Raw genomic sequence first — 26,296 nt, forward strand, 5'->3', positions numbered from 1 at the left:
CTTATCAGAGTTCATATTCTAGAAAACAATGGCAAGTTTCACATATTAAAGAAATTATAAAAAGTATTATGCATTGCACATAGCAAATTCATAATATTGCTGCGTTTTACGGGTTCCTGGATTTGGAGTGATTGAAGATAACACTTGATGAAGAATCAAAACACAATTTATTCATCGTCAATATTACATAGGACAGTTCCAAAGACGCATTACAGTCGTCGAAAAACTAATTATTCTTTTAATATTCTGAAAATAATTTCTCATTTAAGAATGATAGCATAACAATACGATATCACTACTTTTGAAACATCAAATGAGAAAACAAGGATTTATGTAAGGCAAAAATGTTTTGTCAATATCTTCATATTGTCTATCTATTACAATAAGAAGCAATATACAATTTACAATATGAAATTTCAAATAATTCGCTGTTCATATTGTGAAACTATTTTTTAAAAATAAACATCTGCAGTAAGCTCATTATTATTACACAATGAAGTTCATATTCTTAAGGCTAGCTGCTAGCTGTTGTTGAATCATTTTCTTGTTCCAAGAAAAGGCTTGGAATGTCTTTTAGTGAGCAATTTAAAACACATAACACATACATTTAGCATCCAATTTATTGTCATCCTTCAGTGGGATTAAGAACTACTATCATGTATATTTTATTGTCATGCTATTATCTTATTACAAAAATGAATGTCTCAATTTAGGGCTTTTAATTATAATAATGTTCCAAAGTTATTCAATAGATAGAGTCAACAAAAAGCATGTTAAATCAGATCTAAATTTGCATACATGTATATTTTATTGTCATGCTATTATGTTATTACAAAAATGAATGTCTCAATTTAGGGTTTTTAATTATAATAATGTTCCAAAGTTATTCAATAGGTAGAGTCAACAAAAAAGCATGTTAAATCAGATCTAAATTTGCATACATGTGTAAAAATTTTAATTAAACAGGACAAAGGAATTTAAAAGGTTTAGAAGAAAAAAATAGTACAAACAAAAAATTTAGTTTTCCAATTAATATAAAATAGTACTAAAATAAATGTGCTACATTAAACAGAAATATTTCAGTGCTGATGGCTTAATGCTTCAAAGTAATGTTTATCAAGTAAAATTTTTTTTAAAAAGCAAGTAAATAATAATCTTTTTTTTTTTTTTTTTTTCCTTTTTTTGTTTGTTAATTGCATAACAAGAAAACATTCTTGTTATGCGAATATTCTAGAGTCTACGTTCTCTAAAATTTTACGAATGAACTGAAACCTTGTGTCAAGCTTAAAATTATCATATGCTTTTCTGGTGGTTCTGGGAATGAAGCACCAGCTTCTTCAGCAGTGATTTGATTGAAGCTATTTTGAATGTTTCATTATTTCTCTCCAAAAGAGAATTTAGAATCTGAAATTATGTACGCATTTCCTGCAAAACAAGTACAAAAAAGGCAAGTGAAATTATCTCTATGGCAAATTATAAAGGACAAAGCACATGGATGAAGTAAAGAACCATGTAATTTTGATTTTGCTTATTACACAAATAACTTAGAGAGACTGCTGCATAATTAGAAAGATGATACTCAAAGGACAGACAGAGAGATGTGTGCAAATTGAGCATAATCTTTATTGCCAGACACAATCTAATTATCAAAACTATATTTTTCATTACTTATGATCATGAACACATTATTCCCACCATAATTTTACATAGAGTATCACATTTTAAATAATGCTGTAGTTAGCAGCAAAACAAAGCACGGTGAAATGAAATAGAGTCCAAGCAGCAACAGAACTGCAAGCTAACTGTGCATTTATCCAATCTGGCAGTCTGTTAAGAGAAAGGTTTTGGTTTCCAAAGGTTAGAAAAGTTTCAGTTCTCATGTTACATTCTCGTGCTATGAGTTATGTCATCAGCGTTGTGCAGGCCATGCAAGATGGAATGATCTAGAAATGATGCAATCAAAAAAGTTATTACAATTTTTAGAACAGAGAGGGAGAATTAAAGACAGTTATTTAAATTATAATTTTGTTTTACATATTTTTTACTTTATATACATATATATATGTAATGATTTCAAATGCGCAGATGAAAGCAGTGGAACTCTCAAGATACTGCGTAGATGACCGAGAAGACCATAGTGGCTTGATAGGGAATTCAGATGAATAGTTACCTTTTTTTATTTTATCCATTCTTTAGAGGATGTGAGATTTGTTGAAATAAACTGCACTTACGTTCCACGCAATCGAGGTCGAAAATAGGGTCGAAAATCGGCTGCGCCATATTATTGTAAAGAAACTGTGGTTTGAAGGTGGCAGAGTGGAAAGCATGATGATGCAATTTAGCACAACATATCTTGAAAAATCACAATCTTTATTTTTTCCATGTGTATCAAATCATCCTTTTTCAGATAAGATACTTCCTAATTATATTTGAATAGAATAACTCCCATTTTGAAGTACGACGTCATCTTAAGCATGTAAGTGGCAGCAGAATGGATGAAATGCATCTTACCATTTCCTGTGCTTTTAATATTACATATATATAGAGAGACTTAGTTTATCCTTTGTAACTAACCTTGAATTTCACACAAAATTCAAGTTACCTAAATTAATGGTGAATTTTACACATACTTTTAAAGAGATTTTTCAACTGAATCATTAAATTAATATTCTTCAGATCAATTTTTTTCTATAAATTTTCTTGAGGAAAATAAAAACAATGCTAATAAATTCTAAAAAACTCAATTAAAGAATTATGTTTCACAGAAAATATTTCTACACAGGTAAATTTATACTTACATAACAGACATATTTACTCGAGAGAGTGAATGTTTCGATGTCAGGTTAAGGTTAACATTCCCAGTTTTCGAAAACTGCAATCCTGTAAACCCATACAGACTGGTTGCCTCTGAAATTATACTTATTTTAACTGTAAATGCAGGCCAAACAAATTATTTGAAATATATGACATGATGATGGAACAGAGACAGATTTCATGAAAACAACACATGGATTCATTCACGTCACTCTTAATAAACATAAACACATATCATTTTGGGTGATAATCACACCCTCGACACTTTTAAATAATAGTTTACATTTTTAGAAAAATAAAGCAAAGTGATGAGAATATACATGTTGTCAGCAGCAAGCAAAGCAAGGAAAAAGGGAACTGTACAATAGTAACAGTGGTATTTAAAAACCTCGATTTCTTTGTTTAAATTTTAAGCTTTGATATTGGACAAGAGCTAACTGCTGCAGTGCAAGATTAGGGATGACATAATTTTTCAAGTGATGCAGTTAGTTTTAAAACAGGAAAGAATGAAGGAAAGCATCTAAATTAAAATGAGTAATTAAAAGAACTATTGCTGAATTAAAGTTAATTATTTTGAGTTACCTATCTTATACATATATATATATATGTGTGTGTGTGTAAGATAAAAAATATGAAAACAAACTTCTAAATTTAATTGTCTGATAACCTTTTTTAGTTTTAATTTAATTTGAGGACTTCCTCTGTCTGTCTTAAAAATAGCACTATAAATCTAAATTGCGTGATTCGAAATAATCATGTGATCTTACATAACATTTACTGCAGATATCTCTTGCCCAATCAAAATAATTGTAAACCCAAACTAACTCAAGCTGAAGCTTGACTTCTTTCCTTCTTCCTCTGAAGTACTGCGACACTCTTTCCTTTTTCACTTTTGCTTTCCTCGTGGTCAGATGCTTTGCTGCAATCCTCTATGTACTGAAATGATCGTTTATATAACAATAGTATCAAAATTGTGCTGGAAATAGGGATGATTGGAGTGCCAAGTGAATTATGGCCACAAAATGTTAATTTAAATAAATGTGGAATTTGATTTGGCTTGATTGTTTCTTCTTCAAAATGGATGGTTACTCTAAGCATCAAATCTTCGCCATCAGTACTTCTACGCATCTACATCTCAACATGTTTACATTCAACGCTTCAAATATGTTGTGCTATCATTAGATATACAGTACAAAGTCTTTAATTCGGAATTATAAGCCGTCGGGACTTCGGTGATTCCGGATTATACATCATCAATTTAAATCTGATAAGATGGCATGCAGAAATTATAAATTTAAAAACATGAAACTGTAATTTATGAAATAAAGAGCAATTATGATCTAAAGGATATCAAAATTTACCAAAAAAAAAAAAAAAAACCTTAATATTTATTTGTTTACTTTATTAAGCACTTCTTTCAACGCACGCATGCATAAAGCATACATTACACATAGCTGAAATTAGAAAATTGCAACTATCCTATTTGATGTGTATTCATGATATTTATAACGATGAGGAATTTGATTTAAATCATATCAAAGGAGTACATCAAGATAAAATATTACATTTAGTTAGGAATTATAAGCCAAATAAAATAAAAACATCTGCCCAGAAGATGAGGATAGTGCTGACAGATCAACTTCCAGTTCATTGCACGTCCGCGACGTCCCCCCCTCCCCGGCAGAGCAGCGTGAAATTGATAAACAGATTTTGGAATGGTTAGAGAAACAAAGGATATGCCTTTATCCATTTTCTGCAGCAATTCCACTTTTTGTTTGATGGACGTCGAAGCATGCTTTCGCTTTGTAGATCCTTTGGCAGCTCCAGAATCGGAAGCTCCTTTTGACATAATCGAAAGTTCAAGCTTACTTTTTATAAAATTGCTCTAACAATCTGCAAAAAATAATAAGCCGGATCAAATTAAAAGATTAAGGAACAACGTAATCTGCAACATTAACTGAAATAGATAATTTTAGCCTAGCTTATACCATCTGTTATACATTAAACGTGCATGCATAAATGTATTATGTGCATGCATAAACATATTATGCACATGTATAAATGCGTATGTAAAGGTATTATGTGCATGCATAAACGCATAATGCGTTTATGCATGCACAGAAAGTTTGTAGCTTTGAGGTCCAGATTATAGATCATTCCGGATTATGGACGTCCGGATTAAAGACTTTGTACTGTATATATATTGGGCCATATAAAAAGTATCCATGGTCTTTTGGTACATTTTTGAACAAAAGATTTCTTTATTCAAAATCAATTTTAATCAAGTACATATTGACCATTATTATATGTGACCTCTTGCCATTTTTTGAGTAGCTTCATGATTGCATCGGTGTAAAACTTCGGTGGTTTATCATCGAAAAGCGTGGCCAAGTGATTTTCTACGGCATTTTGGTCAGCCAATTTTTTTACCATCAAGAGAGTTTGCAGAGATTGAAACAAATGGTAGTCAGATGGTGCAAGGTCTGAGCTGTATGGTGGATGCATCAAAACTTCCCAACCAAGTTCCATCAATTTGTTCCAAGTCATCAAAGATGTGTGTGGCTGCACATTGCCTTGATAGAACACAACTACCTTTCTTTGGCCAATTCTAGTTGCTCCCAAAGTTATATTGAGTGTCTGGTAGGGCCAATCCCACCAAACACCCAACATAAGCTTGTTTGTCAACAATCCATGCTTTGAAGTCATTTGTGGAGGGTCACCAGCCTTTGACCATGATTGCTTGCATTTGATATTCTTACATTTCACCCATTTTCCATCACCTGTAATGATTTGCTTCAAAAATAGTTGTTTTGCAATTTTGTTGCATTTCAGCAGCATTTCACTGATCATCATTTGATCAATCAAATTTTTTCGATTAATTCATGTGGTACCCAAACATCAAGCTTTTCTTCATAGACTGTTTTAAATGATTCCAAACTGTCATGTGGTTGATATTTAGTGCCTCCGCTATTTCCTGACAGCTTGCGTGCTAGCCTTGCTCCACCAGTTGCAAAATTTCATCGACCTTTTTCAGTGACTGGCTAACCCACAGCAAGGTGCATCTTTGACATCGAAATTTCCAGAACGGAATCGAGCAAACCACTCCTGGGAATTTCATTCACTAACAGCATTCTCACCGTACACTTAACAAATTTGTTTGGCATCTTTTTGCAGCATTTTTACATTTTTTATAGTAAAAAACTGCTGTGATAAAGCAGAATAAATTTAGTAGTGTATTTCTTTAGATATTTCACTTAGTGTTTCAAGATGCACTTTCATCACATAGTGTATTTCTTCAGATATTTCACTCACTTTCAAATCAACACAACTTTTTACACTAGCAATGAATTAGAACAAATTAAAAAACTATCTTCAAAAACAATGGAAGTTGAATGTCACCTTTTAAAACACATGTTCGTTTGAGACAATTGGGTGAATGTTGCCAGATATATAGGCATTAACACCATCTAATGGCAAAAACCCACAGACTTATATGACTCAATATATATAAATTATAAACTTTTTTTTAGATGTTTTTATGGGGTGTAAAGGTTTGTCTAATGGTTGAAATACAGTGAGCTAAAGTAAGTCTCCAATGAAAACGCATTTTGAAATATATTTGAAATACATGCTATTTATATACATTTGCCTTTTAGAATTAAAATTTTCACATCACTGCACCTGCACATAATAATAAGAAATTTGCAGTAAAACATATGCTATTTATATATATTTGCCTTTTTGAATTAAAAATTTTCACATCACTACACCTGCACATAATAATAAGAAATTTTCAGTAAAACGTAATATACTAGAATAAAAGTACTACAATTCAGAGTAAAAGTAATATTTTTTAAACTTCACAATGAACAATGTCTCAAAAATAATTTTTTAAGTTGTAAAAAGTTTCTATCAGAAAAATTTAAGGAATGGATTTTTTATTTTAAGAAAACCACATGGTAATGATCGAAGCTAGAACAAAATTTTGGCTAAGAGCTACCCACGGCCTCTGTCCAAAGGAATTCAAGGGACCCCAGTCCCAGCCTCTGGGATGTACTTTAGGCATGACCATTTTTAATACATCAAGTGCCATTTGTATCCAGATATGCATTCCATATTTTAATATGCATTCCATATAACATGTCATTGTATTTGTTTGGATCGTGTAACATGTATTCAGATTCGCCCAAAGGAAACACATTTTATATGTAATTGAATAAATGATTTTAAGTGGCTAATGGTACATAAAACTTTGGCAAATAAAATATAATTTTTGATCATAGTGGCCTTACCTCTACTGCTAAATGATTAAGAATCTGTATATATGCATGTATGTTGGTATGTATGCTCGTGCAGTGTAGAAAAATGTTGGCACTTAGACATTTAAACATACAGTCTTTGTTCAGAACATGTGCATTCTGAAGCTCGAATTTCAGGTCTGCTTTTTATTTATTTCATATTTAGTTGAAATTTAAGGAGCTTTTGATTAACAGCTTAAGAATATATAAGCTGTATGTTGGCACTCTGGAAAGCAATGAGACTTTCAGTTTCAAATTAAATCAGAAAACTCAATGATTTAAAAGAAACTTATTAACACTGGTTCCTAAAATATTTTTATCTTCTATGCAGTGTGTTGTCATTCAGCAATGAATTTATCCTGTTACTAATTAACAAAGCAATTTAAAATCAATAAATGCAGATTCAATTCAATTATTATTAATTACTAGCTGGATACATAAAATTACATAAAATTAAACTAGCCAAATTCATTAAAATCATTGCAAAAATTTTCTTTTTCACATTAACTATTTTAGGTGGCTGAAAGCATAAGCAGCTAATGTACTGAAACGAATACAATCTAATTATGGTCTAAAAACAGATATAAATGTATTATGTTTCACAAATATGCTACATGACATTAGGGAACATTTATGATATGCGAGTCAAAAAAAGAACAGTGGCTAAAAACAACATTTCATATACATATAAATACATATGGCAGCACATTGTTAAATATTGTTATGACACAGACACTACGGTCAGAAATGCCATCCTTTATCTAACATTAAAACTTGAACTGAAAAGCATAAGAATCAATAAAATCCAGTCAACAACTATGCTAATTGAAATAGTCCACTTGAGAAAATTTTATAATGAAAATGGAAGATATCGATTAAATTTTGTTAAAAATACAAGCAATATAAAGAGAATTCTCCCAAACTTAAAATAATAAAAATAATCCCACAGTAAAAATTGACACACCTTTTGTTTTGCACAGATTTTAATGAAAACTCAATAACTGAATCAGTAGAGTTTTGATTAGAAATCTATGATTCTTACGGCTGATATTTTGCCTAATTTACAAGTTTTAAATTGTGTCATGCTTTACATGTCACATAAAGGTTCAAATTTCTATTTGAAAACAAAGATAAAATGATCATAAAATTTTCAGCATTTTTATGATTTTCCCCTTTCTAAGTTAGACATATATATATAAACTTAAAGCATCTAAAGCTAAAATTAAATTGGAATCAAAGCAAGGCAATTCCTCAACAATATTCATAATTGCAACCATGTGTAAGAGGTTTAACACAATTTAAAACTAAAGAGGAAGCTAACCTACTTTACAGTTAGTCTTTTTGCAAGGAAAACTAAAAACCTAAAAAGCAATCGATATTAAAGGGAAAACACTTGCAAATTAACCAATTGGAAAACAACCAAAAAAAAAAAAAAAAAAAACCTTAAAAGGAAACAGGAATAATAGCTAGCACTGAAAGCTGTTAATGGTACTAAGTGCAAAAAGAAACACAATAATACTCTAAAAATTAAAAACAAAACTTTTAAACCCGTCCTGAACTATAGCTGCAGTATTGAAGTAAAATAAACTTAAAGCAATTTAGAATTAAACATGAAAAAAATCATTAAATTTGTTTAATCAGCATTTAAATATTTAATGACAAATGTTATTTTACACATAAGAAAAAACATACTTACAGTTCCACTTCCAGAAGGCTAAATGCTTCTGGATTCATATGAACAAAATTTACATGTGGTTGTCTTTCTACATCAGGTACTGAAATTCTTTGACTTCACTAAACCATTTCTGAGAGGAACAAAAATGAGACCAATAATTGCTCATGTCATATTTATGTTAAAAAGACACAAACATAATAGTAGCATCTTTATGTTAGAAAGACACAAACATAATAGTAGGGGAAAATATATTTTAGGGTACCCCTTGGCGAAAATGTGGGATTTTTTGGCGTCATTCTTGTTTACATGCAACGCACTCCCAAGTAAAATAGCATTAAAAAACCTAATAAAATAAAACATTATTAAAACATAAAAAAATTATAACCTCAATAAACCGCATTTTAATTGAAAATAAAACAAGGAAATAACATAAAAATGGAAATACATGTTTTCTAATCTGTGCAGTATAAAAAGGAAATATCAATTTCCCTTACACAGAAATTTTTGTGTCTTTGATGTGTAGTGCATAGAATTCCTTAAAAGCATCCAAAAACTATTTAAAATTATCTGAACTAGAATCCGTATACTGCCGTCATCACATAAATTCACAAAAGTTAAGACAAAAAATATCCTCGGTTCTACGGGACTATTGGTGGCATTTCTTTCAAAAATCCCATTTTATTACACCCATTATTCTTCCATAGTGTTCATAGGAGTTCCGGTTTCCGAATTCTTAAATGTTACTGTGTAATTTACTGAGAGCTGAATGAAGCCATTTAAATCTCCATTTACATACCAGTCAATCAATGTTTTCTTTCTCATTCGTTTCAAATTGTACAGAAACTCCAGGTTAATCTTACCACTGGCAGCCATTTTTATGGTGTACAACAAAAAATAAGCCCTGAGAAATATTTTCCCAACAATCAAAATCACTGCAGTCACCCATTACAACTAATCCTATCATAATAGGGTTTCTAAATCATTCTTCATAGGATACTCAGGTTACCATAATTGAAGCTACAACTCGGCAATAAATGAAACAACATCTTGCGGATAATAAAAGGGGTACTCTAAAATATAGACTACCCATTAGTAGTTTGTATGTTAAGGTTGTTAGATGTAATTTAACAATTCAGCATATTGTGGCAGTCTGATGTCCACATCATGTGGTTTATGTAAAAACTGCTAGCGCAATGGTGAACTCACCCACTTTGCGCTTAGCTCGAGTGTAGGATGTACAAATTTTAGTTTAGTAGTTTTCTGTTATGTTATTTCGTTATGTTATGATAGTTGTGTATAAAATTATGGTGTGCATGAATAAAAGTTTTGTTTAACGAAATGGAGTCATGTCTTTTAAGGATATACACCAAGCCACAACCTCCATTCACCATAATATATTAAAATATGTGAACATGCATGAAAATTTTACTTACAATACCAGATGTTCTTCTTTGGTAAACACAATAGCTGCTGCCAATATAAAATGACCGTAAGACAAAGCAATATGAAGCATGTACATCAATATAAGTTCAATTTACAAAAATACTCACAACAATTTCATAAATATAAAATCGTTTAACATATCTTAACTATGAATAATTTATAAACACAAAAACTACAAATGAATGTAACACCTTTTATATTCTGTGCACTCATACAGAAACATGATTGCACTGAAAATTATTAGATAATAGAGAAAACAAGATATGTGAAATTCGAATGAAACATTTGAAAAAAACTGAATTGCAATCTGATAACTTCAAATCACAATTCACTTACCTATTTTGAATTTCAACTACATTTGATGCAAGTTAAAAAATTTAAAAACATATTTCAAACTCATAAAATTAAAATTTTAAAACTGCAATATAATGTTTATATATTAATGCCAATTCCTAAAATAATTTTAAACTAAACTGTTATGCTGCATTTAATGACTACTAATTTAAGAATTAATTGCTCAGAAATTCATCATATGGAATATAAAATCATATGTTTAAAATTAGTTAAGGAAAAAGTTAAGGAAAAGCAATGCCAAACCATGAGAAGAAATTTGCTATTATATCATTCTGTTAATCACTGACACATGATGATTCAATAATTATGAAGAGATTTTACTATTCAAAACATAGCTGTACATTTATTTTAGTGGATAGATTGTGCATATGGTTTGCATCAAATGCTTTCTTTAAACGACAATACATTTTCTTGCATTATATGAGGACACCAAATCTGCTTCCGGAAACAGTAAACAACTCTGATAAATTTCCTTAGAAGTGCTTACAAAAATCATGATAATTCAAAGAAATATACATTTTCAAAAGATGTTTTCATGTTATGAATAATTAATGTAGCAATTAAACTAACAGCTATACTTAATTTTAATCATTAGAACATAGTTTACCTTTAGCTCCTCATTAAAAGTTTATGCCATGACCAAACATAATAAAGTATTCAAGAGAAAGAAATGTTTTCTGTTTACAGTGGTAACACATTTAGCCTTCAATTCCTAAAGATAAAGTGGAAGTTCTTAGTATTTTCTCATTATCCACAATTCCACGAAACTTTATAAACTCGCTGTCAGTTTTATGTATTAGCGAAACATACTTGTTTGATTAATTTTAGGGCTCATAAGTTTTATTCATAAAATAATAATAAAATGAAATACTTCAAAAGAAATTTATGAGGAAAACATATTAGACTTATATTCACATTCATATACTGTTCAGCCACACGACAGTTAAATATAAAGCATGCAAATTGATATGGATTTAAACACACGTATAATATGCACATGCAAAGGTTAGTTACTTGAAAATGCCGGAAACAAGGAAAAGACCAAATTTTCTTTTCCAAATAAACTCCTTTCCTGTGTAATTTCATTTATTTTCAATATTAGTTGCACATCTGAGGTTGTAAAACAGAATGTACAAGAATTTTCAGGTGCAGAAACATAAAGTACCTTATCCTCTAAAACCTAAGAATTATTTAAATGCATCTAATTTCTTTGCTGTGTGATTTTCTTTTGTGGTTATAAAATTAATGAAATACAGCTACACTGAAAACATATAAATTTCAAACCCATACCATGTTTAAATTATTTTCCAAGATATTTTATGTTGAAAAAATAATACTGAATTAAGAATTCTGAGAAGGATATGCTGGTATAATAATAAACATCAAATGATACCTCTCACCCATATTTATCTGAAAAGAACTGCAAAATATTATAAAATTTTTAATTACAAATTTCACCTTTTGCATCAAAAGATATAGATTTTAACTGTGTTAAACACTTTTAACACTCCATTCCTGAAAAGCTGGCTAGAAAACTTTTAGTCTTATATTTTTGATTGAATACAATAAATGATGATTTAAAACTGAGATACATCGCCAAACATTTCTAATATATATGCAATCAGATAAAAAAAAAAAAAATCCTGGCAGCATGCAACAGCTAAATTTAAGACAAAATTGATGTAAGGAAGAAAAAAAGCAATGAACTGCAGTAAAATATAAGATGTGACTTTCAATCTTCATGATGGGTTATTCATGTTGTGTTTAATAAAGGTGCTGCATTCTGCATAGAATCACTAATAATAAATTTACTCTGATGTTAATGGTTACACTGGCTCACATTTTCATGGCAATAATTTTTTGATAGTGAAATATTTCCTGTAGTATTTTGGTAATATACTTATATGTTTCTTACCCTATATGTTGAAAACAAGCATTGGCATTTTGGTCTCTAGTACAGAATATATGCTACAAATAATCACAACAGATATAAAACACACATACCTAACATCTTTTACACATAACCTAACATCTGTTTAAATTTTGTATTGGAATTATATATAAGTTAAAATAAAATACAACCAAATTATGAATACTTACTCATCCAACACATCAAAACCAAGATTTTTGAGGGGCTGCTTCAGAAGTACAGAATTAAACCATCTCCTAAAAAATAAATTTTCATGGGCTTATGAAAAACCATAATTAACATAAAAAATAAGTAATTAAATATCTAATATCTCAGTGCAAAGTTCTACTCAAGAATTTTATAGATACACATCTTAATACATGATACTTTACAAAAACCTATGCAGGATGATGGACAATTAATCTGCCACTAATTTTTAACAAAGCAATTCCAAAACAAAGAGAACAAACCTGCTATCTCATCACTTTCAGATATTAAATCTGTTTAATTTAAAAAATTCAGGATTTTGGAAATAAAAGTGATTACAATTTTTATTAAGTCATCATTCATGCCTCCTGATGGATTAGTAATCTAGCAAAATCACTTACCGAACACTTTATCAATCCAAATGAGCCTCATCACTTCTGAAAAAAAAAACTGTCTTAAAGTGTAAAGTGTCACATTTTCTCCTATCGGCAACTTTTGGAATTATTTCTTCATGGATTTCTTTTTCCCGTATTGTCAATAGTCCCTGTACAAAATTTCGTGGCTTTGCGGCTGATAGTTCAAGCTACAGAGGTCTCCGAGTACTGTCAGTTTGAAAAAAAAAAAAAAAAAAAAAAAAAAAAAAAAAAAACCACCCTGAACATTAAATTCACATGAGAGAAATGCAAAGAATAACCTCAGCCTTGCTTTATATTCTTTGGTATCATTCATCAGATGAGTCACAGTCATTTTAGAACAGGATCACCATGTTTTTGGACATATTTCCTCTCTCTCACACACACAATAATAATTAGGCATACTATTTTATCAAAAACAGAATCTTAGTTTTCTTTCAAAAGTAGTTTAGTGAAGATTCATTTCCAACACCAGAAATCAAGTTTTTTGATGAATATTAAACTAATTAAAAATCATTAAAAATCCCAGAATAACAGAAAAACAAAAGAAATATAGTGGTTATCAGATTAATGAGAGGTTAATTGAAAATTGGAGGTTTCTTGCCTAAGTGGTGGTGGATTTTCTGGTGCAAAAATTTAATGGTTACATGCACCAAAAACATGTCTGATACTTTCCTAATAAAATCAGGTACAAGCATATGCTACAGCCAAACACAAATTTAAAATGACAGCACATATCGAAAAACGATGGGTATGATAAAATGATAAATTCTGAAGTGAACAATTATGTAAAACTCGGATAATTTCAGATATAAAATGGATTAAAAAAATTAATGCCAGGTTAGTCACTTTAAATTTTTATTCTTCAGTAAAATGCAATGCAAAAAAGTTTAGACCTTTAAGTATTTGATTACACTGCTCAACAAGATTTTGCAATAGAATAAGTATAATGAAGATGCAGGGAATTTGTATACACCAATTAAAGATATGAACTCAGATTTTTATCACGTGCAATTTTTACATAGTATCTGATATCAATAAACTTTCATCAGGTTGAAACTTAAAAAAAAAAAAAAAAAAAAAAAAAGCAGGAGAAATTTTTATGACCAAAAATAACACTTAAATAATATATCAGTAAAATATATAAATAAGTATACCAAAATAAACTTTTTTAAAAGAACAATGAACATGTTTACAAACAGTAGCCCTTAAATGAGTGCAATAAAAAAATCCCAATGACAAATGATTCAGATTAGAAATGTGTTTAATTTCTTTGATGAAATAATACTAGAAAAGTCATCTGTGGAAATCTTACCCATCATCTGTGAATCCATGGAAAAAAAAAAAATTAGTTCTAAAAGTTACCGATAGGGGGAATATGGTGCTTTTGATCTAAATTTTAAGTTTAACTACACAAAAAATTTCTGACCACTTTAAAAAGTTATTAGAGTAAGTAGATAAATGAATAACAAAGAAATAATTTTCCACAAATGTTCCTTATTCTAAAAAATAATTTCTGTAAATGGTTACAAATTTAAAAAAAAGGGGGGAGGCGAGAGAGAACATTCTATTTGACTTCGTTTTTTATCCTTGTTCTCTTGTTTTTATTCAGTTGAATCGCTTTCCCGGGAAAGACATCAGCTATTTTCAATATGACCTCCATTTTCTTGAACTAAGCATTGCATTCTGTTCACTGTACTTTCTACAGGTGAATGGAACATTTCAGGATGTATGTTCATAACAGCCTGTGTTAAGTTTTCCTTTAAAACTGATAAGTTAGAAACTCCACCATGATAAAACGTAGATTTTAAATAACCCCACAAGAAAAAAATCACATGGGGTTAGATCCAGGGAGTGAGGTGACCATGCAACACGAAAACAGCGACTATGGACTCTTTCTTCAGTAAATTGATGGTACAACAGTTGCTGAATGGATGTACCAATTAGTGGTGGTACTCCAGCCTACATAAAGACAATTTTATCTAAGCATTGCCTTTGCTGAAGTTGTGGGATAACAAAACTACTCAGCATATCATGATATCCTTGAGTGTTTACAGAACAGGTCTGCGGTCCTGCTTGGGTAATAGTCTCCACAATAGTACGATCTGATGATAAAATCTGCAGTAAAAACATACCAAACAGTTATTTTTAGGGAATGAAGTGGGATTTCTTGAACCACATGGGGTTGTTCAGACGCCCAAATTCTAAAATTCTGAGTGCTGACAGTCCCATTCAAATAAAAATGAGCCTCATCACTTCTGAAAAAAAGCTGACTTAAAGTGTAAAGTGTCACATTTTCTCCTATCGGCAACTTTTGGAACTATTTTTTCATGGATTTCTTTTTCCCGTGTTGTCAATAGTCCCTGTACAAAATTTCGTGGCTTTGCGGCTGATAGTTCAAGCTACAAAAGGTCTCCGAGTACTGACAGTTAAAAAAAAAAAAAAAAAAAAAAAACCCTGAAGATGAAATTCACATGAGAGAAATGCAAAGAACAACCTCAGCCTTGCTTTGTGTTCTTTGGTATCATTCATCAGATGAGTCACAGTCATTTTAGAACAGGATCACCATGTTTTTAGACATATTTCCTCTCTCACACACACACAATAATAATTAGGCATAATATTTCATCGAAAACAGAATCTTAGTTTTCTTTCAAATGTAGCTTAGTGAAGATTCATTTCCAACACCAGAAATCAAGTTTTTTGATGAATATTAAGCTAATAAAAATCATTAAAAATCCCAGAATAAGAGAAAAACAAAAGAAATATAGTGGTTATCAGATTAATGAGAGGTTAATTGAAAACTGGAGGTTTCTTGCCTAGGTGGTGGTGGATTTTCTGGTGCAAAAATTTAATGGTTACATGCACCAAAAACATGTCTGATACATTCCTAATAAAATCAGGTACAAGCATATGCTACAGCCAACCACTAATTTAAAATGACAGCACATATCGAAAATCGATGGGTATGATAAAATGATAAATTCTGAAGTGAACAATTATGTAAAACTCAGATATTTTCAGATATAAAATGGACTTAAAAAAATTAAAAACATAGCATTAAAACATCAAGAGACAACATCAAACAATAAAACAAAATCGAATTAAATAATAAAGACCCATCTCTTTTAGGTACTGAAACAAATTATCAGTTTATTATTACTATTATTAAACAAATTTTTATTATTATTATTAAACAAATTATCAACCTCTTTCCTTATAATACAGTCAAGAGGCTCACAGTCACTAAAATACTTCCATCGATGTTTGTTAAAATGCGAATATTCAATTAAAAAGTGAAAAATGGAAAGAATGCTATTATAATTTTACCAAACAGGTTCACTCTCAGCCTTCAAAAGGTAACTGTATGTGACTTGAAAAAGGCCACTTTCTAGATTTATTAACAAGACTTCTTCCCTCTGGTTTCTAGAGGTCACCCAATAATCTACTTTAGGTTTGGTACTTCTCATGCAAGTCAGAAACTGAATATCCCAGAATAATTGCCATTTATTCAGCATTATGTGCTTGATGACCATTTTAATATCACTGTACAGGACAAGCTTATTCAACAAAGCAATTGCAAAACTTGCTGTTGTGTCTGCCAGCTCATTAAGTTGTATACCTACATGCCCCAGCAGAAATGAATCTGATACCTGTGGCTTTTAAAATTTTGATGTGATCTCAAAATGTTAAATAGATAAAGAAACTTTCCAAAGCTTTTACAGCACTAAACAGGTTGCTGTAAATTACAAACTTTTTCTGGTATAGGTTAGAGATGAATGTAAGAGCAAAATAAGCAGTTAATTCAGCACTAAATACAGTGGAAACATCATGCAGCCATTAGCCCTCTGTATGGTTTCCACTCATAAACAACAGGCCTACATAACCATGATTTTGAACCATCTGTATACACGGGAATGAAACTGCTGTGTCTGTGCTCAAGAAAAAGATGCCTGTATATTATCTCTATGTGTTTCTCTTGCTTCAGGATGTTGAAACACAACCAGAAGCTCAGGTTTCAGGTTATCACATGGCAGGATTTCTAGATGCTTTACTGCACGGACCTTCACATCAGGCAAGCAGTTTTTTCTAACAACAATTTACATCTTTTTAAGAAGAGAAGTAGGTTAAGAGGCCATGCAGGAAATAGAAGGTTGTAATATTCATCACGTCTACAGATCTGGAGAGGGTGAATAGTTTGTGACTTAATAATAATTGGTTTATTTAATTATGGCAAAGCATACTAGGGCTATCTGCTAAGGGAAGGGATGCCTTTGTGGAGGACTTTCTACAGGAAACTGACTTGTATACATGTTACACATGGGGTAAACCACGAAAACGGCCATGCAGCCAGCCCGTTCACGGGATTCAAACCTCAGACCAAACTACCAGTGTTCAGGGACTCTACTGCTTGGCCGCTGGTGGGCCCAACATAATAATGAAATACTGATGAAGAGACAATTGTTCACAACACAACTGAAGTGATGGTTCATAAGAAACCCCATGTTTCCTTCGAGAAACAATAAAAGAAATTTTTAAATTCCTCTACGTACCTTTTTCATATTTGTGGCTGAGATCTATCGTTTCACCAAATCATTCATTTTACTCAAAACTTCCATCCTACAAAATATTTTTACACTGCAAAACTTACCTCTAAATAACATTACATAAAACATAAAAATGTAATTATGTGCTTGATACCAAGCACAAAAAAACTGCATTAATTATGTTCTACATTACTTGTGAGCAAATTCTTTACCTGATTTGAAATGATGTTAATGCTTTAGCACTTCTAATTCTTTGGTGTTTTGGATGTGTCAGGATGTGCATATTAATTGGAGAGATGACACACATTATTTTAATTGAAGTTTTATTGCCAGCATTATCAGGTATCTTCTTTTTTGAGGAAATGCACTATAAAGAAAAGTAAAGTGCTTACATTTTTGTGTTATCAAAAGAATATTTTAAACACTGGTTATGTAACAATAGCCCACAGAATAAATATTCAAACATAAGAAAGCCCACATGAGAAAATAATGTTCCCTCTATTTCAGATTTCTAGAAAATAAATTCTTAAATTAATTAATTTAAGAATATTAATTAATAATTTAATTTAATTTCATGTGTTTTAAATTTAATTAATATTTTTAAATTTATACTTAATTTCATTTCATGTGTTTTAAAATAAATTCTTAAAATTAGGCATTTTATTTTAATTTATGTAAAGCTTTTTGGTGACTGATATTTAACACTCCCACTGAAAACTCGCAAACTCATTGTCAACTTACAGAGAAAGTTTGCTTGGGTATCTTTACGTATATTTTAGTGATGCATCTAATCACTAAAATATACGTAAAGATACCCAAGAACGAGACCCTGACAAGAAAGAAGAGCAAGATGAAAATGACAATGCACAGGACGACAGTTACATGGTAAGAAACCGATGAAGAACAGCAGATTTTCACACGATCTGTCAAGAAAATGTTCATCTATGTTCTAACATGAATAATTTTTAGCAACATGGGAGAGATAAAGTAAAAAGCAAAAAAGTAAAAAAAATCCAGAATTCACGCTATCTCCAAACAACATTCATCTGTGGCTAAGGTTATTCAAAGCAGCTATAATGCTTAATTATTGGAAATTAAGAACACACAAGCATATTTTAGAAGATTGCATGTCATGAAAATGACTAATCATGAATATGAATATGTACTTTTAAAGAGGAGTGTATTATATAATATGCTGCAGCCACAACATGAGCATAAGCATGCATGCTCTATCTAGACCAATTTAGTCACAAAATAGGATGGATGGACATTAAATTCCACAACAGGGATTCTTCCTGTTCTTATTTTTTAACTGTTTTTTCTGTAGCATTCAAAGAGCATAGACTTACGGAAGCAGAATATCACTTTTAAATAATCTAAGTTGAGATACTAATCATTATTTGTAATCAAATGTTTCACTCACATTGTGTTTAATTTTGTGCATTTATTAATTTACTTATATATTGGTTAATATATGAGTGTTTTTTAATTTTAATTTTGCTATGCATACATAATTTTATAATAAAGTGCAAAAAATAACTATTACTGTATTATAATTGCTACTGTAATTATTTAATTATTATATTTCATTGCATAAATTTCATTACAATGAATACAGGGTGGAACATATATGTCCTATGCACTAACTATATTAAATAAGGGTTTTAGGCCTCCTTGGAGACATCTACCCTTATCTCTATACATGGTATTATGAAGCTTCATTTTATACTCAGCCAATTTTTAAAACTACTACAACAATCTTTAAGCAGGCAGACATTCGAAGTTATATGTGTTAATACTAAGAAATTCATAATTTTCAAGTAAAAGTACACATGATAGTTTTAAAATGTTGCTTGAATTTAATTTTTCTGGGAGATAAAAACCATAGTGTGTTTTAATTTTAAATCTTTTTTTTTTTTTTTTTTTTAGATTTCTGATTTTATTTATTTAATAGTGGCCAACAGATAAAAAATTATGACCACTTTGGGCTCTGCAATTTGTATGGATAGCACTACAAAGCATAAACAGATAAGTGATTACATGGGTTCAATTATCTGTAAAAATTACTTATTCGGAATTGGTGAAGGCCAGTTGCTACCACGTAAGAGAGATTCTACTGTACTTGAATATTAGGAGTGCTAAATATTGCACAGCATATAAAATAATAAAATACATGTAATAAAAATTTAAAATCCATTAGACTTTAATCTATATTCAAAATATTTTTAGTGAGGTTTACAATCTATCCATTTTAGAATCTAATTCAATTTTACTCGGTTTATGTACAGAATTATACACAATCAGTTAATCAACCATAAAATTACATCTGAATAATATCAGTTAAAAAATTAGTCAATCAGTTTTTAAGTTTCCCATTTAAGGTTACAGAGACGACAGATGTTAAATAATACTGGTGAATAAATTTACATTAAATTCTATGTCTTACCTCAAGGGGGAAATACAGAGGATTTAACTCAATTTGCAAAATCAAATAATTCTCAGGACTAGTGTTAGCAAAATTTCAGCTATGCTTCTTTCGGTTGATCTTTAGATTATGGTAACTTGGCGATTTTTTGGCGAAAATTTGGCGACCAACTCTGCTACAGCAAACCTCTATTTTTTTTTTTTTGGCCGCCATTTTGTCTTCACAAAGTAAATACATATTTCTTTTCTTTTTATTTACTCAACACTTTTTCCAACAATCTCCTAGCCGAATTACACTTATGCTAGAAATTTTATGGAACAAAACTGCTTAATCATGACAAATATTAACTGCAAAATTGGGAAAAAGTGCAGAATCGCAAACTCCTTGCCGTGTTTTTCAAAACCGCACATACACAGTAACCATGTGCACGTTGACTTATTTTTACTTAAAAAAACATCCCAGAATTGCACAAAAATGGCATTGCGCACACTCTTGACTTTATCCATCTAAACTGCCATTTTCTCAAAATTACAAAAATTTGCACGAAAATGCAGGAAAATTTTGTGAATCTTTACACTCGGTAAAAGGCACATATATGAAATTACCTGATCGCGAAAGAGTATATACCCTATCCAAGGATGAACATTTCCACATATCAAAATCGTAAAAAACAACCTTATATTTAGCGTAGGTATAATGAAACACTCAATCGATTTCGAGGGCAGCTAAAGGTCCCTCCTCATCAGGAGAAAGAAATACATAGAAAGAAGAAAATAGGAATCACAGAAACACGTGGTGCTTATCAGCACTGCACGTGGTTATAACTAGATTTTTAATCAGAGTTGCACTGGCCGCCTACTTTTACTGAGCCAGGCTGTCTGATCAAGCATAAAGAAATATTAGCGAAGTTAAAATAGGGAGCGAGGGGCAAATGCACATTACGCTCAAAATCTGAACTTCAAATAATGGAAAGCAACCACTGAACGGATTTTTATACCCTCTGGTAGTACCAAGTGCGAGGAGGTAACGACATCTATCGGCAAAAATAATTGAATTAAGACAGTAGAATTTTAAAGGCATTAGGAAGGACTGGATTGGACTTCAAATCATTAACTAAACTTTCTAAATCTTTGTGAATGTGAAAAGCCTCAAGAAAATCCAATTCGCCTATGGAAGAAGCCTTTTGGATGATTTTTGCAGACCCAAAATCAAAATTATGGTTAAAAGTCCAGCTATGATACGCTATTGAAGACTTGTTAATTTCCCCTTTTTTGACATAAGATTCATGTTCCTTGATACAAAACTTCAACGCTCTTTTTGTTTGGCCAATATATCTTAAACCACACTGACATGATATACTATAAATTCCCCAAGAATTCAAGACAGAAACGCAATCTTTTAGAATCGAAGGGTGAATTTTATTAATAGGGGAGAAACCGACTTGAAAATTGAATTTCTGGAGAATCCGTGCAATTTTATAGCTAACAGAAGAATAAAATGGAAGCACGACAAGGTCATTGATATTATTTCTAACAGTTCAATTGATCCAGCCATCCAATTCACTCTTGAAATTGAATCCAACAATTCCCTCCCCTTCCTCGATATTCTTATAATCCGCAACGAAACTGATTTTAGCACCACTGTGTACCGTAAACCCTTTGCAGTTTGTTTACCACCCCATGCCAAGTCATGCCACCCTGTTAAGCAAAAAATGGCTTCTTTTTACTATTACGTTTTCCGCGCGCTAAAAGTTTGTTCCTCTGAATCTTTGCTTACCAATGAACTTAATTATTTGAGAGCAGTTGCGATTGACCATGGATTTTCTCCCGTGATTATTGATAAAGCTGTCAAAACATTTTCAGATTCCCATCAAAGAAGACATTCCACTGTTAGAAATAATATCAATGACCTTGTCGTGCTTCCATTTTATCCTTCTGTTAGCTATAAAATTGCACGGATTCTCCAGAAATTCAATTTTCAAGTCGGTTTCTCCCCTATTAATAAAATTCACCCTTCGATTCTAAAAGATTGCGTTTCTGTCTTGAATTCTTGGGGAATTTATAGTATATCATGTCAGTGTGGTTTAAGATATATTGGCCAAACAAAAAGAGCGTTGAAGTTTTGTATCAAGGAACATGAATCTTATGTCAAAAAAGGGGAAATTAACAAGTCTTCAATAGCGTATCATAGCTGGACTTTTAACCATAATTTTGATTTTGGGTCTGCAAAAATCATCCAAAAGGCTTCTTCCATAGGCGAATTGGATTTTCTTGAGGCTTTTCACATTCACAAAGATTTAGAAAGTTTAGTTAATGATTTGAAGTCCAATCCAGTCCTTCCTAATGCCTTTAAAATTCTACTGTCTTAATTCAATTATTTTTGCCGATAGATGGCGTTACCTCCTCGCACTTGGTACTACCAGAGGGTATAAAAATCCGTTCAGTGGTTGCTTTCCATTATTTGAAGTTCAGATTTTGAGCGTAATGTGCATTTGCCCCTCGCTCCCTATTTTAACTTCGCTAATATTTCTTTATGCTTGATCAGACAGCCTGGCTCAGTAAAAGTAGGCGGCCAGTGCAACTCTGATTAAAAATCTAGTTATAACCACGTGCAGTGCTGATAAGCACCACGTGTTTCTGTGATTCCTATTTTCTTCTTTCTATGTATTTCTTTCTCCTGATGAGGAGGGACCTTTAGCTGCCCTCGAAATCGATTGAGTGTTTCATTATACCTACGCTAAATATAAGGTTGTTTTTTACGATTTTGATTGTCACATTAGCGTGTTTCTCTTCTAGTCTATTTCCACATATAATATTAAAAATATCCAAAAACTTTTACCTCTAAATTATCTATTATAAACGTCACCAACAAATTCATAACAAAACATTAAAAATGGTTACTGTCAAATATTTAAATTATTTCCATGCACGTTTACATCCACTCAAACGTATACCAAATTGCTACAAACATATAATTCACAAAATAACTATCATTTAATTAAAATATAATTAAACCATGTACACGTCAACTTATTTTTACTTAAAAAAAATCCCAGAATTGCACAAAAATGGCATTGCGCACACTCTTCACTATATCCATGTACACTGCTTTTTTCTCATAAATTATTAAAATTTCACGAAAATGCATGAAAAAATTTTGAATCTTTAAATTCGGTAAAAAGGACATATATGAAATTACCTGATCGCCAAAAAGTATATACCCTTTCCAAAGATGAACATTTGCACATATAAAATAAATAAAATATCCAAAAACTTTTATCTCTAAATTATCTATTATAAACGTCACCAACGAATCTATAACAAAACATTAAAAATGGTTACAAATACTTAGTCTCAAATATTTAAATTATTTCCATGCACATTTACTTCCACTGAAATGTATACCAAATTACTACAAACATATAATTCACAAAATAACTATCATTTAATTAAAATATAATTAAACCATGTACACGTCGACTTATTTTTACTTAAAAAAAATTGCACAAAAATGGCATTGCGCACACTCTTCACTATATCCATGTACATTGCTTTTTTCTCATAAATTAGAAAAATTTCACGAAAATGCATGAAAATTTTTTGAATCTTTAAATTTGTTAAAAAGGACATATATGAAATTACCTGATCGCGAAAAAGTATATACCCTTTCCAAAGATGAACATTTGCACATATAAAATAAATAAAATATCCAAAAACTTTTACCTCTAAATTATCTATTATAAACGTCACCAACGAATCTATAACAAAACATTAAAAATGGTTACAAATACTTAGTCTTAAATATTTAAATTATTTCCATGCACGTTTACTTCCACTGAAACGTATACCAAATTACTACAAACATATAATTCACAAAATAACTATCATTTAATTAAAATATAATTAAACCATGTACACGTCGACTTATTTTTACTTAAAAAAAATATCCCAGAATTGCACAAAAATGGCATTGCGCACACTCTTCACTATATCCATGTACACTGCTTTTTTCTCATAAATTAGAAAAATTTCACGAAAATGCATGAAAATACTCAACGTATTCTACTCAAACGTATTCCAAAATACTACAAACATATAACTCACGATCATTAAATCAAAATATAATTAAATTAAAAAACACTACTTAAAATATAAATAAGTACATACATTAAATTAATAAAAATTAGATTACAATCCTAATTACTTTAAACTAAATCATTGCTAATAACAATTTTCCATAATACCATATTAATTTATTTACCTCTTACATTTAAAACAATGCATAAAAATAATATCCTCAAATGATTAAAAATACTAACTTACCTAATCTTCTTCAGAATCTTCATTACGTGGCATGCACACTTTCCTACAGAAAGAGTTCCAATTGGCTGTAGTACTACTGCTAATTTCTTTCACTTTACATAGCGCCATGCAATCCGAAAATTAATCAACAGTATTTCACACAACACACAATGAAGCTTAATACAAAATAATATATTACTACCGATATTTTTCCAAATTTTTACCCCCTTTTCCAATTAAAGAACTATAATTCGTCCATTAATGTCACATGACATATCTCATGATCTCTCATTTCCCTCACAGAAAATAATGCGTAATCGGAAGTGAGTACTTCCAAAGCCGCCTGAAATAGAATTATCTTCAGGGGGCTTTGGTACTTCTCACATTATTACCAAAGTCCTAGATAGTAACCTTTATCGCCTCCAAAATGTCGCCAAACTACCTGTTACCATATTCCAAAGATCAGCCCTTCTTTCTTATTTAAATGAATCAATTTTATAAAACTTTATTTCAAGACAGATCAAGGTCTCTAAATGGTATCACTTGCAACTTAACAACCAATTTAAAATTTTATTGCTTTTTTACTGCATTTTTATAAAAAAATATTCATTTGTATTTGATGTGCATTAAAATCATTACAGTTAAAAATAACGGTAAAATCCTAGTATACGGTGCAGCCTTGGCGCGACTTTGAAAATTATCTCCAACACCAAAAATGACCCAAAGAACGTCTATATATATACTATACACACATAGTATATGTATATACACACATAGTATATATACTATATACATAGTATATACTATGTTTAACTATATATTTTCTTTGAATGACCCGTTAACTACTCATCGTATATGTCCCGTTTTCACAGCTCATCATAAAGTCGCCAAAAGTAGTCAAATCCCGTGTGCACCGGATACTAGGATTAAACCAAAAAAAAAAAAAAAAAAAAAAATGTGTACCATTCTACAGAACAATCAAATTACGTTCCAAACATTAAATAACAATCTTAAGAAAACTATTACAACTACTAGTAGTTACATTTCTTCTTTTATTACGAAAATAATTCCTCCTTAGAATTAAAAAATTAAAGAAAACTATCATAAAGAATTAAAACTACCAGTTACTAAATTCGACTTTTGAGGAATTAATTTTATTAGGCAATTAATAGAAAAAGAGACTGATAAAACTGAAGATATTTACATACAGTCAAGCATCATAAACATCTTAGGAGACAGAGATGTTCTCTTTTGCATCTGCTAAGTCTTTTTACCCGCAAGGTGAAAAAGCTCAAGTGTGTAGTATAGATGAAAAAACTTCAACTATGAACTAACTAGATGAAGAAACTGCGTATTCTTAGGAGCAAATAGAAAGGAAATAATTTTAGCATTTGATACAAAATTTTTAAGGTCAAGTAAAAAATATGGATTAAAATAAACAAAGGGAAAATTCTCAGACTAAATAAAAATAGTAGTAATAATGGACCTAAGGTGGAGAAGATGAAATAGAAGTGTGAAGAAAACTGAACATGAACGTGTCCTGATGTGAAATGAAAAATATGTCAAATTTTGGAGGAGACCATGTCATCTATCACCTAGTAATGAAAGCCCTAATATGATGTTGTATATGTATAATAATATGTTGATTAGGTGTTGAAAATGCTAAATAATCGAACTGAAAAAGAGTTAAAAAAAGAGGGGAGGTTGCTTCGTTCCCGTGATTGAGCACATCTGAACATTTGTTTCTTATCAGAGGAAAGAAAAAAAGTTCTAAAACCTCCGATTAGGAGTGTGGCACTTTGAAAACTCTTTAAATGCGTCCGAGCTAGTTGAAAGCGCTGGCAAAAAAGAAAAAAAAAAAAAAAAAAAAAAAAAAAAAGGATGTCCAGTTTGATAACAATTTAAACTCT

At 30.7% G+C, this 26,296-nt stretch overlaps 1 long non-coding RNA gene across 6 annotated transcripts; it reads right to left on the reverse strand.

The window, feature by feature from the left end:
• Window positions 1–148: 148 nt before the first annotated feature.
• On the reverse strand, window positions 149–25,667 carry LOC118195934 (uncharacterized). Of its 6 annotated transcripts, XR_015039852.1 has the most exons (8): window positions 25,595–25,667; window positions 17,873–18,027; window positions 12,685–12,750; window positions 11,192–11,296; window positions 10,221–10,257; window positions 8,809–8,917; window positions 2,799–2,907; window positions 149–1,943 (listed from the first exon to the last, which is right to left on the reverse strand). It is a non-coding gene; the product is annotated as an uncharacterized LOC118195934 (long non-coding RNA). The 6 variants fall into 6 exon arrangements; XR_015039851.1 differs by lacking the exon at window positions 11,192–11,296 and having other exon boundaries at window positions 10,221–10,254; XR_015039849.1 differs by lacking the exon at window positions 11,192–11,296.
• Window positions 25,668–26,296: the final 629 nt, after the last annotated feature.

The sequence above is a fragment of the Stegodyphus dumicola genome, chromosome 2 (genome assembly GCF_044657685.1).
Source record: "Stegodyphus dumicola isolate Sdum_Otavi_A_Nest chromosome 2, ASM4465768v1".
NCBI classification, from domain to species: Eukaryota; Metazoa; Arthropoda; class Arachnida; order Araneae; family Eresidae; genus Stegodyphus; species Stegodyphus dumicola.